At 38.1% G+C, this 12,663-nt stretch overlaps 1 pseudogene; it reads left to right on the forward strand.

Annotated features, from left to right (window-relative positions):
* The first annotated feature begins 7,922 nt into the window (after positions 1-7,922).
* Positions 7,923-10,490, forward strand: LOC126617046 (uncharacterized; annotated as a pseudogene).
* Positions 10,491-12,663: the final 2,173 nt, after the last annotated feature.

Raw genomic sequence — 12,663 nt, forward strand, 5'->3', positions numbered from 1 at the left:
ACATGAATCAAAATAAACAAACAAGAGGGAGCCTTCACAAAGGTTGCTCAGGAGAAGTCTCAGCAGTTGGCAGAGCCCCAAAAAGAGAAGGCACCAGAGGGTGATTATTTGGAGCCTCAGTACTATGCAGAACCCCAGAAGGAGGAGGCACTGAAGGTTGATCATTTGGATCTTCATTACGAGGTACAACCCCAGAAGACGAAGGCAATAAATGCCTTTGGAACAAACCCACAAACCTCTTATGATCAAGTAAAATATGACAATCAGATTCCTGCAGCTGGTCGAGCTTCCTCTTCATGTTTGTAGCATAGTCATGTGCGAGCCTGTGCAACTGTTTATTCTCATGCTTGAGCCCTTTGATCTCCTGTTTGAGACTTATCACTTTAGCCGCCAATGATTCAACTTGGTGGGTTCGAGCAAATAGACGTTGGGCCATATTAGACACAGAACCTGCACACTGAACACTAAGAGCCAGATAATCCTTAACAGCCAACTCATTAGACCGTTTGGAAAGTAGTCTATTATCTTTGGGAGTGAGAAGGTTCCTGGCCACCACCGCAGCGGTCATATCATTCTTCATCACAGAATCCCCAAAAGTAAGAGGACCAGTAGGGGATAAGAAGGATGGGCGCCATATGTTGTCTTGAGAAGGCATGGCTGCCTCTTCACCAAAGTTCAAGTCAAAACGACGGTCGGATGGGCCAAACATTCTCAGAAATGATGAAGGAGAAATGAGGTGCAATAAATCTCTGAAGTAAGGGGAAAATTCCTACAAGCAATAACTCTCTGAATGTACTTCTTGCACACAATTGGTGCCCTTATAAAAGAAATGGCAACATGGTCGTTGGTTCAAAAATCGAGAAGGCACCACTCTCCGAATTTCGAAGAGGCACCACTTTCCACACCCAACATCAGCTCCTCGGGTACCACATATAACTTTGCCAAAGATCTCTGATAAAGTTTAGACACATAAATTTTGAAGGTCCAGCTACCCTACTGTTACCCACAAGGGTAAAGGAACAGTACCACTGCTTGATAACTAGAAAGTCCCAATGTGTGTCAACCTCTGTGCTCCATGGCAAGGCAGACTAGCAAAAATGCCTAACCTTTACTCACATTCGAGAAAACACTCCCAACAAGATTGTTTGCTCAAAAATCGAAGAGGCACCGCCCTCCGAATCTCAAGAGCCAGACTCCCAACACAATTACTTTCTAAAAAATCGAGGAGACACTACTCGCCGAATCTTAAGAGTCAGACTCCCAACATGATTGTTTTCTCAAAAATCGAAGAGGCACTGCCCTCTGAATCTCGAGAGCCAGACTCTCAACAGGATTACTTTCTCAAAAATTGAAGAGACACTGCTCTCTGAATCTTAAGAGTCAGACTACCAACATGAATGCTTTCTCAAAAATCGAAGAAGCACCGTTCTCTGAATCTCGAGAGCTAGATCCCCGACAAGATTTCTTGTTCGAAAATCGAAAAGGCACCACTCTCCGAACTTCGAGAGCCAGATTTCCTTGGATAAAGCTTGTCTGCAATCTTCACACGCAACATCCGCTTTCCAGATACCACAAACCACTTTTTCAAAGTGCTCTGACAAAGTTAAAACACGTGAAGCTTGTAGCTCCCACTACATTGCTATGACTAAGAAGGGTAAATGAATAACACTACTACTTGTTATTAGGGAGACTCTTATATATGTCGACCTCCATCCTCCACAGCCAGGCAAACCTGCAAATTAAAAAAAATGCTTAAATTTTCTTCACATCCGAGAGGGCACTCTCAACAAAGTCTCTCGAAATACTCAGCTTCTTTTCTTTCCAATAATGCCTCTGCAAACAAGCCACACCAGAGTAAGAGTATCTCATATCATCAGGATTAAAAGCATGAGTATCCCATATCATGCTTTTTCCCTGTGTTTTCCTTTGGCCTTGTTCTTACCTGCAAGACAAGGAAAAAGAGAACAATCAGTCAGTACTTAGAATCAAGCTTCCAGTCAGGAACTGACTACCTGGAACCCCTTGCCTGATTACTTACCTGGCACTGGTCTCAAGTACTCATCTTATGCTTCCAGAGAAGATACCACATCTGTCTAAGGAACAGATAGGGCAAGTAAGGAGGATACAAGGAAACATGTGGAGACAAGCGTAATAGAACACGTGCCGATACATCCACTACTTTTTGTCAACAACAAAAGTATCCCATATCATCAGGGTCGAACGTACTCTAGATTTGATGGACTTGTTTTGACCTTCAAATTCTTGAGTCGGCCTTATACTCTGGAGGAAACCAGAAAATCCTCCAGCCCAGTTCAAGAATAAGCCTGTGGAAAGTTACTTCTTTAAAAGCAAAAGTATCTCATATCATCTCTTCTCCATTTGCTTCTCTTTATCCTTGTTGCTGTTTACGACACAAGGAGAATGAGAACAATCAACTGGAAGCCGAAGATGAACCTCCGATCCAGGTTGCTTCCTTGGAAGTCTGATTGCTAACCTTGTCTGTTACCTGCTTCGGCAAATCTCCTAACTCGGTGACTTGGGGGACTCCTACTATAGGGTTTGTATCGCACTTAACCAAGCCTGAAACTACAAGTAAGTTTCAAGTGAAATTGATACATTACCTTGTGCATCTTCATCGGTTAAATATATCACCCCTGGATGGAGGAAAAGTACTTCCAGAAAAATGCCACATCTACATATGAGACAGATAAGGCAAGTGAAAATGATACCACACTTCAGTACTTAGAAGTTTCGTGATTACTCAATGGCTTGGATCTTGCAAGTCCCCAACCGAGGAGCTTCCCTCACTCGGGAACTTATGGTAGCACTGTTTATACCATACTTGACCAATCCCGAAACTACTGAGCACCGGTCAATGTTATACCGTCAAGGACCCAGAAGAGTTTCCCTCCAACCAGGAGGCCAATCACAGCGCAACACGTGTCGACATCAGAAGCCAATCATAGCGCGACACGTGTTAACATCAGAAGCCAATCACAACACGACACGTGTCAATGTCAGAATGAAACTAGAAACTTTCTTCTATTAATACAAGTCATTCTCTCACAATATTTCCTAATGTCATTTGTACTAAATCATTCACTAGTACTCACTAAAGGAGAGCTTGAACCTATGTACTTGTGTAAACCCTTCACAATTAATAAGAACTCCTCTACTCCGTGGACGTAGCCAATTTGGGTGAACCATGTACATCTTGTGTTTGCTTCCCTGTCTCTATCCATTTACATACTTATCCACACTAGTGACCGGAGCAATCTAGCGAAAGTCACAAACTTAACACTTTCTATTGTACCAAAGTCCCCACTGATTTTGTGCATCAACAAGCTCAATACTCAACCATTTTTCAACGTTTTAAAAAACCAAAATGAAGCTTGTAACTAGGGGAACAAATCCATGCCAAAATAAGGTGGAGTCATGGATGGTGGTGGCCAAAAAATGGCCTGAAAGTGACCTAATGGTCATGGTTTATTTTTTCCAAAAATCTGGGGAAGTCTCCCCCTTTGTCCCTTCTACATCAACCTCCTCCAAATCAAATATAGAGGTTATACATAGTACTAGATCATGTTTAAAAGGTGAAACTTAGGGATTTCAAGGCTTACCTTGGTTGTGCACGGTGGAGTTTTGCCATGAAAAATGGCGGTGATGATGATGTGTTTTCTTTGGACTTGTAGAGATACGGAAAGACGAGAGATGTAGGTAAAGAAAGAGGGAAAGAGAGTCTGGCAGCCCATGGTGGTCTGTAGTTTGCCGGAAAAGGTGAGTAGTGGTGGTGTTGTTGTTTGTTTATTTTCCCAAAGGGAAAATTGTAGAGAGAGAAAGATAAGATAAGAGATAAGATAAGAGAAAGTTGGGAAACTATTGAAATGAGAGAGAGAGTGCTCCAGAAAAGAGAGAGACACAGGAGTCAGGGGGTGGTGTGGCCCTACTGGCTCACAAAACAAAGCCACAAAAGACAAAACATCAAAATATCTCCCTTAAATGTGAAATTACTAAAACGCCCTTCACAATTGTAGTTTTGTAAAATTTTAACCGTAGATCCGATTTTGATTCCACTCGTGCCTACACATTTATACCATTGAGTACTTCGAGAATACGGTAAATAATACTCATACTCATCACGAAATAACAATCAATAAAAGTCAGCAATCTCGCCACTAGGGGCATTTCGTAAATTCACTCTTTTAAAATTAATAAAATCGTAAAATTAGGGACAGATTATTACAGTGGCGATGGTGCTGCTCGAAAGCTGGCGGCGGTGTTGTTGAAGGCTAGTGTCTCGCAAAAAGGAACGCTGAGTGAGAATGAGAAACCAGAAAGCACAATGTGGAAGGAAGAAACGCTATGAAAGAGTTAAAACCCTACCCAAAGCGATGTTGTATTGGTTTGGGGTTTTTTTTTCTTTAAAAAAAAAAAAAAAAAAAAAAAAAAAAAAAAAAAAAAAAAAAACCCAACTGCCCAGAGGTGCGCCCCAACAACGCCTTACGCCGACTCCTGCAAAACAGAGGCAAAAAGCCAGCTACCCTGCCTCTAAGACCGCCTAGGTGTGCCCCGAGGTGAGTATTTTAAAATACTGATCGTAACACACAAAGTGAAAAAATTGAGATGGCAAAAGTTTGAGGAAATACTCATGTTTGTTATGCTATATATATATCCTATATACTAAAACCCAATTCTCCCGCCGGGGGGGGGGGGGGGGGGTGAGGAGGGGGCACTATTGATGACCAGTGGTCTGACCATTTTGCCCCTCGACTCTTTCTCCACTTGTTCTCTTTGGTTTTTCACACGTTAAAATGCCCATTTTGCCTATACTGGACACGTGTTGGTCATCAGGCTTAGGTGTTTTCTCTACTTTTCTTATTCTTTTCTCCTTTTCGTTTTCATTTTTGTTCGTTGTCTTTCTCTATTTCTCCCGCTCTTGCGAGTCGCTTTCTTTTGTTTTTGAATCCTTGCTGGTTTTTTTTAAGTCGTTGCTTCTTCTTTGTGTTTAGCAGTGTGGTGTTAGTTTGTTGGGAAAAAACTTTTCCACCGGTCTGTGCTGTTTGGGTTTTTTGGTTAAGTTCAACGGATTTTCAATCTGCAAAGGCTGGATTCTATTGGTTAGTTGTCTGCCTTTCTCATTGTAGGTCTTTCATTTTGTTCTCTGTGTTTTTCAATTTTGTGGATGGGTTTCCTGTTTAGAGGTGTGTTTTGGAAATTTGGGGGTTTTGCTGCTGTCTTGGGTTTTTGGGTATGGTCCTTCATTTTGGTTGTGTGTGGATTTTTTCTATAATTTTGTTTTTGGTTTCGTCGGAAGCTGATTTTCAGTTATTTGGTGTTTTTGTGTGCAGGTTTGGAAACCGTGTCTGTTAAAGGTGAGTGTTTTCCTTTTCTCCCTTTGGGGGTTTTGGAGAGGTGAGTTTTGGTTTTTCTGTGTTGTAAGAATTGTGTGTTATGTTGTATTTTGTTTGTGTTTAATATTTTCATGTTTTCTTTCAATTAATTTGAAGGAAATTTGTGTTATTTCCAAGTTATGTAACAAAAAAAAAACTAAGTGATTGAAAAATGTAAAGACCAATTGACAGCCAAGAAAATGAAGTCAAATTTTGATTATCCAAAAATGAACATGTAGAAAATAAGAAAATTGGGGAGTGAATTCGTTTTAGGGGTGGTTTGGAAGTGAGGTGCTTAAAAAAAAGCATCCATGAAAAAAAGCTATGAGGGTTTTAGGTGTTTGGTAAACTGAAAAAAAAAGGCTTGTTTTGGAAGCTGCTGTGAGAATAAGCCAAAATCAAAGGAAAAAGCTGAAGCTTTTTTTTTCAAAGCACACGGAGCTATGGTGCTCCTTTAATGAAAAGACCCACTATCATACTGCTTTTTTTTCCAAAAGAACTTTTACAAAAAAGTTTACCAAACACTTTACTGATTTATTTCACAGCCGCTTATTCTCACAGTACAGCCGCTTTTCTTAGCACAACAATACCAAACCAGCCTTGACATATGAATAAATGAAGTCCTCTTATATTTGGCTGAGCTTAAACAAAAACAAGTAGTTTGATTAGAAGAGTACCGTATGTGCATTTCTTTGTTTGAATTTGTCCATGTGCCTGTTGTAACAAACTATGTATAAGTAGTAAATCCTTTTATTGATAAAGGGAGTTTTTTTTATTTTTTTGATTTGATGGTATTGTTATCAATTGAGTATTACAATTTTTCCAGCTTTTCAACTCCGTATACTACTCATTTGTTCAACATTTGTTACTTTGTTGTCTTACATAGTGTAAAGTGAAGAATGGAAGAATTTTTTCTAAGAATGACCAAATGGAAACTTGATTTGTATATGATTTAAAATTTTGAAACTTTTTTTTTAGATGAGGCAATACTGTACGGTTTATTTCTGTTGTTTTTATCTGTTGTTCAGACAACATTTATATTCTGTTTTCTCATTTGTGCTAAGACGGTCGGTGTGCCAGTAGACCTGTAAACGGGTCGGGTTTATTGGGTTTGGGTCGGGTTCAACCCGACCCGTTAAGCTAATGGGTCATCCGAACCCAACCCGTTAAGCTTAACGGGTCACCCGAACCCAACCCGTTAAGCTAACGGGTCACCCGTTTCAACCCGTTTCACCTGTTAACCTTTTTTTTATTTATTTTATTTTTATTTTATACACATTTCATTCCAATCAATTACACCCGTTCTTAGCATTATAGTGCTTGTGCTAGCCACCTCCTTCCTTCATTCGGTTTGTGTGCATATGCTGATACAATCGGGCACAAAACAACTCACAAGTTTATAGTGGTTATTAGCTATAGCAACACAATCTCCAAAAGATACTCGCGAAACGGCAAATAATGTTTACATATAAATACATATCAAATACATATATATACATATATGTATATATATTATATTCCTATTTCGGAACAAATACATCAATTAATGTTTACATATATATACATATATATATATATAGAGAGAGAGAGAGAGAGAGAGAGAGAGAGAGAGAACTTGAATTAAGCGAGTGACGACGGCGCCGCACAGTGCCATTTGTTTGCCACAGTCGTCGCACAGAGTCAAGTGCTTGCAATTGCTTCCGTATAAATCCTTGGTCGTTTTACATCCACCACACTCAGGTCTCAGTATCAAATCGGCCGTCGACATTTTACCTCCTGCAAAACCACACAATTTTCCCGAGAAACAAACGCCGATTCAGAGAGAAAACCCTAATTCCCAGGAAAACGAAATTACATAAAAGTCCTCAATAATGGGTCTTAACGGGTGGTTAACGGGTTTTGCGGGTTCACCCAAAATGACCCGTTATTTAACGGGTGATTAATGGGTTGACCCGTTAACCACCCAACCCGTTTATCACCCACCCGAATACTAATTTTAACGGGTCGGGTCGGGTCGGGTTAACGGGTCGGATGAAAAATGCCAGGTCTATGTGCCAGTACCAATAGCAACGTGATGCAGACTGTTCTCACATCACAGTGTTGGAAACAGAATTGCAAACAGAGAATGATCGGATGCGGTGGCAATTTAATAGCAAAAGTTTCTGGTGGTTGGACAATAATAAAAATCTCAATTTTATGACACGATGGCTGTTCTCCGCTAACCACAAGAATACATGGACTATATATTTCATCTTCGGTGCTATTGCTGGAGTTATAGGCACATGCTTTTTTGTGAAATTTAGTTCTTTAGTTGGTTTTAACTGCCTTATTTGTTTTCGGAATGCTGCATCTTTTGGAATTTGCCAGTTTGCACTGTGGTTTTCCATTTTGTAACACTGTGGTTTCACATCATTTAATAATTTGGTAAATTAGGCGTTAAATAAACCAGTCCTCACTTTAATATTTGGTTTTCAATTTCTATTGTGTTAATTCATAACTTTATAAAATTTGTCTTCGCTTTTGGTAGGTTAAATGGAAGCTGTAGAAGTGACCTCCATTGTCCGACTGCGTCCATATACGAAAACAGACAAAATAAAGGTCCATGTGTGCAGGATATGGAAATCAAGCATTCCCGGAACTATTAAAAAATATGTCACCGTACATTGTATCTTGGTTGACAAGGTGGTGAGTGGTTATTGTGTTATTATTTTTAAGTGTATCATTTTTTTTTCCCATTTATTACTTTCTTCATTTGTGTTTAAATTGTTATATTTTTTGTGTTCTGTTTTTTTTTTACAAGGATCAAATGGTTTTTAAACATTGGTTCAGATATTTTAACTTTTTTCAGTCAGTATGTCTGTGGGCACAATTAAATCTATTTATATCAAAATATAATATTTCTTATCATTTGTTTGTTCGTTGCCTTTTTAACTCCTTTTTTTTTTTTTTTCCTTTTTTTTTGGCTTTAATCAACTGCGAAGAACCATGCGGTTGAAGTCTCTACACTGGACATTGACTATGAAGCTGTGGCTTCAAAAATTGTGGCCAGTTGTTGCTATGAGATTATGAATTTTAGAACAGTTAGAATCAGGGGGGCAATACAAGGTCGTTTTGCACGAAACTCAGATCGTGCTCATTGCCACGACGGTCTTTAGAAAACAGTCTAGCGTGTTTCCACCCATACTTCAACACCGCTTCTTTCTCCAGGATTATAATTAGGTATGGGTAAATACCCATCAGTTATGGGTAACCGTGGTTACCCGCCCATTTAAATTTCACGGTTACAGTTATGGGTAACCGTTTAGATAAATAAACGGTTATGGGTATAACCGTTTACCCACGAAATTTAAATTGGCGGTTATGGGTATTAACCGCGGTTATAAACAGGTAACCATTTACCCATTTATTTTATATATGTAAAATTAACACAAACCATGTTCCCTATCGAACAAAACTTAGATCAATGCTATTGACTATAGTGCATGATTTCTATAGCTAATGTAATATAGTTTTCCTTAACCACTTTAAATTTCATAGTCCATTATATATATTATGTTAATATTTTACATTCCGAGTCAAATAACCCAAGAATACTGTCTTTTAACAGTTTTCGTAACCCAAGAATACTTAGCAAATTTTATATTACCTTCATTGCTAACATTTATAACGGTGTTTAATTGTTAGAAAAACAATTATGACAAATTTTTCTTTTTTAATTTTCAAGTTGTTAAAAAAACACATATACGGGTGAAAAAGGAGTAAATAGTAAAAAAGAAAGGATAAACGGGTTTAAAAATGATAAATGGGTAAACGGGTACTAAACAGTTACGATTAAATGGGTACACAGTTATGGGTATGGTTAACCGTTTATAAACACCGTTTAGATAATTACCCAACGGGTAAACGGTTATGTTGGTATGAAAATAAACGGTTATGGATAAATAACCGCGATTACTTGCCCGCCATAACCGTTACCCATCTCTAATTATAATACTCAGTATCCCCATTTGAACAGAGTTGATATTCTCATGGGTAATGTTAGCGCATGTATATCTATACCTATCTATTTATGTGTCCATTTATACATCGATTGGAAATATTTGTATTGTTTTTTCTTTTCTTTTCTTTTTTTCTAAAAGAAATTTTGGCTAACTCTTTGTCTTGACATTTTAAATTGTAAGATGTCATTCGTCATATAACTGCGGTTCAACGATATCACAGTGGTTTTGGATAATTCAACTAATTCTTTTGTAGGGGTTATGAAAAAATGTAACATTTATTTCTCATTTGTTTTATACGCAGGAGATAAGAGTTATGTCTCACATTGTGGACAAATGTTGCAGAAGCTTTTTGTTCTTTATTGGTGGAAGCTTTGTCTTTTCCCGTATTCTGTTCTCAAACTTACAGGTTTTCAAACTCTAAGGACCCTGTAAAAATATTGCCCCCCTCTTCAAGGCAACTCAATGAGGCTGAGGTTCTGCGCACCGCGAGGAGAGTAACAATCGATGAGCTAGCTTTTCTGGACCCTGATCTGCACAAGGTATAGAAATGAATTATGTGTTTTCATCTTTTCTTAAAGCATGTAACTACATTTCTTCGTATTTAACAAAGATTCAATGTATCATTACTCTTCCTCACACAAATGTCTAATAAATATTTTATAGGATGATACATTTTTATGCAAAGCTTATGTTAAACGTTTTGACACACATTACAATTGGTGGTATAGTGCTTGCCCCAATTGTGTGAAGCAAATGCACAAGGATCCAACAACTGAACAACTCACTTGCCAAAAACACTCAAACCAGATTCCAACACCTTGGTAACGTTAAGATATAAATATCTATTTTTATTGTTTTAAGTCTTTCATCAGAATTAGTTCTACATGGTATTAATATAATCATAAAAAATTACTTCAAATTTGTAATCTGTCTTGGTCCAAGTTTTTCATTTAATGTGTTAACAATGAGTTATAGCTCATAAAAAACTCAAGTAACTTGACTTTCATCTGCAGGTATAAAGTCAATTTAGTTCTTGTAATGAAATCAGTACTTTAATAATCGGCAAATCTGGTGAACAGCTTTTTGGGATGGTGTGCAAAGATTTGGTTTTGAATCAAAGGTTGCTGATCAACAACAACTGCCAAACGAATTTTTAAGGTTGATTGGTCAAAAGAAAATCTTTCACTTGCAGTTTGGAAATAGGAGGAATAATTTTAACTTAAACGACGTGCTGATTTACAATGTATCCGAAGATACAAGTATGGAACCAACGACTCCACAAACATTACCAAAAGAAATGACAGTGTCCTCTACCACTGTATCCTCTTCCACCTCAACGCCTGAAAGAAGTGGTCAATCTTATAAACAAAAAAGAGAATCTGTGAGGAGAGCCCTTTTCATTGTTGGTGAACAAAGGTTTGAGATCTAATTCGATACTATTCTCAAATATGATGTTTTTATTTTGCCTCCCTGTCTTAAAAAATTTACATGTATTCATCTCAACTTTCTTAAAACTACGTAAGAATACTATGAATTATAACTAGGAATCATATTTTCTTCTTTTTGTATACAAATATATTAATGTTGTATAATCATTCAAAGCAGTGAACCAGAAGAAATTTCAGAAGTTGATCCAAAAGAATTGGATGAGGTTCCATCAAGTTATTCAAAAAAAAAAAAAAATCACCCCCGACTCATGCAAAATCGGACACCAGCACTGCAAAAAATAATTAGGCAAGTATGGTTTCATGTTGCTTTGTCTTTTGCTCCATTTCCATTCAAATTATACATATACTAAAACCCAACACAAAACACATTGTTCATTAACAGTGAACAAACTAAAATGCCCTTTAAATGCTTTTTGTGTGCCATTTTTTCATATTTGGCCACAGTAAAATGACCTTTATGCCCTGATTACCCATGCTTCCCTTATTGCTCCAACTTCTGGTTTCATTATTTTGTCCTTTATTGCTCTAGCACTGTTCACGAGCCACGCGTCCGTCAATTTCTTCACAAAAGCTTTTCTTGCTTTGAAACCTCACCTTTAGCTTTTTTAGCTCTGAAACCGCGCATTTTCTGGATCTCCGATCTTGAGTTCTCTCTCACTTTCTTACTAAAAACAATCGCTACATGCCCATCAAACCTAATCAAAACTCCAACTCAAATATTACAAAAACCAAATCCTAGAGAGAGAAAGTTAGAGAGAGAGAGAGCAAAAACCCACCATCTTTCTATTCAGAGAGCTAAACCAATCACATGTTAGTTACAACAGTAAATAGTTAATTGTGGTATTTGTGTAATTAGGTGTAGAAGATAAGGGGACTGATGTAATGAGCCTTTATGGCTATATATATTCTTGTGTAATGACAATTAAAGTTAATCAATGAAAACATCTTTTTTAACACTTTCTACATGGTTTCATCGCCAACCGCCTCCCGACATTCCTCGATCCTCCATTTCTTCCACTCAATTTCTCTGATTTCTGTTGAGTTTGATCGGAGTTCTTCGTTGATATGGTATTCTGATCACTGTTCTTGATCGGTAATGGCGTCTTTGCATCGGTGATATCTGGATTTTCTTCTTCTCACCAATCTCATTTCTCGATCGATTTCTTGCTCGATTTCTTGATCGATTTTGTGCTCTCTATCTTTGATTTATTTATCGCTCAATTTCTTGATTGATTTCTCTTTTTTCTCGAATCTTGCTTCTGTATATCATGGCTTCCCCCTCTCACTCTTCGTCTCCAATTCCCTCACCACCATTACCAAACCCTAATTTTTCTGCAAATTCTCAACCTCAGAACTCGTATATGTCTCTTACGATTCAAAATATTGGTAGCATGGTGCCAATCAAACTCAAACGCACCAATTATCTCCCATGGTGTGCATTATTTGCTCTGATTTTGCGCCGGTACAAACTTCTTTGTCTCATCGATGGTACTGAGCCATGTCCGGCTCCACTTCTTCCTGATCGATCCTTGAATCCAGAGTTTGAGCAGTGGTTTGAAAAAGATCAACATCTCTTGATCTGGCTCAACTCGACCCTATCTGAAGATCTCATTCCTTTCACAATATGTGTTTCCACGTCTCGAGAGCTCTGGCAGAAGCTTGAACAACGTTTTGGTGGAGTCTCTGAAGCTCATGTCTACCAGCTTCGCTCTCGTCTTTAATCAATTCAAAAAGGATCTCAATCGATCTTGGAATATCTACAACAAATCAAGGAAATTTCAGATTCTCTCAATGTTGCCGACGCCACTATATCTGATCGTGATC

This window comes from Malus sylvestris, chromosome 3, assembly GCF_916048215.2.
Source record: "Malus sylvestris chromosome 3, drMalSylv7.2, whole genome shotgun sequence".
Taxonomy (NCBI): Eukaryota; Viridiplantae; Streptophyta; class Magnoliopsida; order Rosales; family Rosaceae; genus Malus; species Malus sylvestris.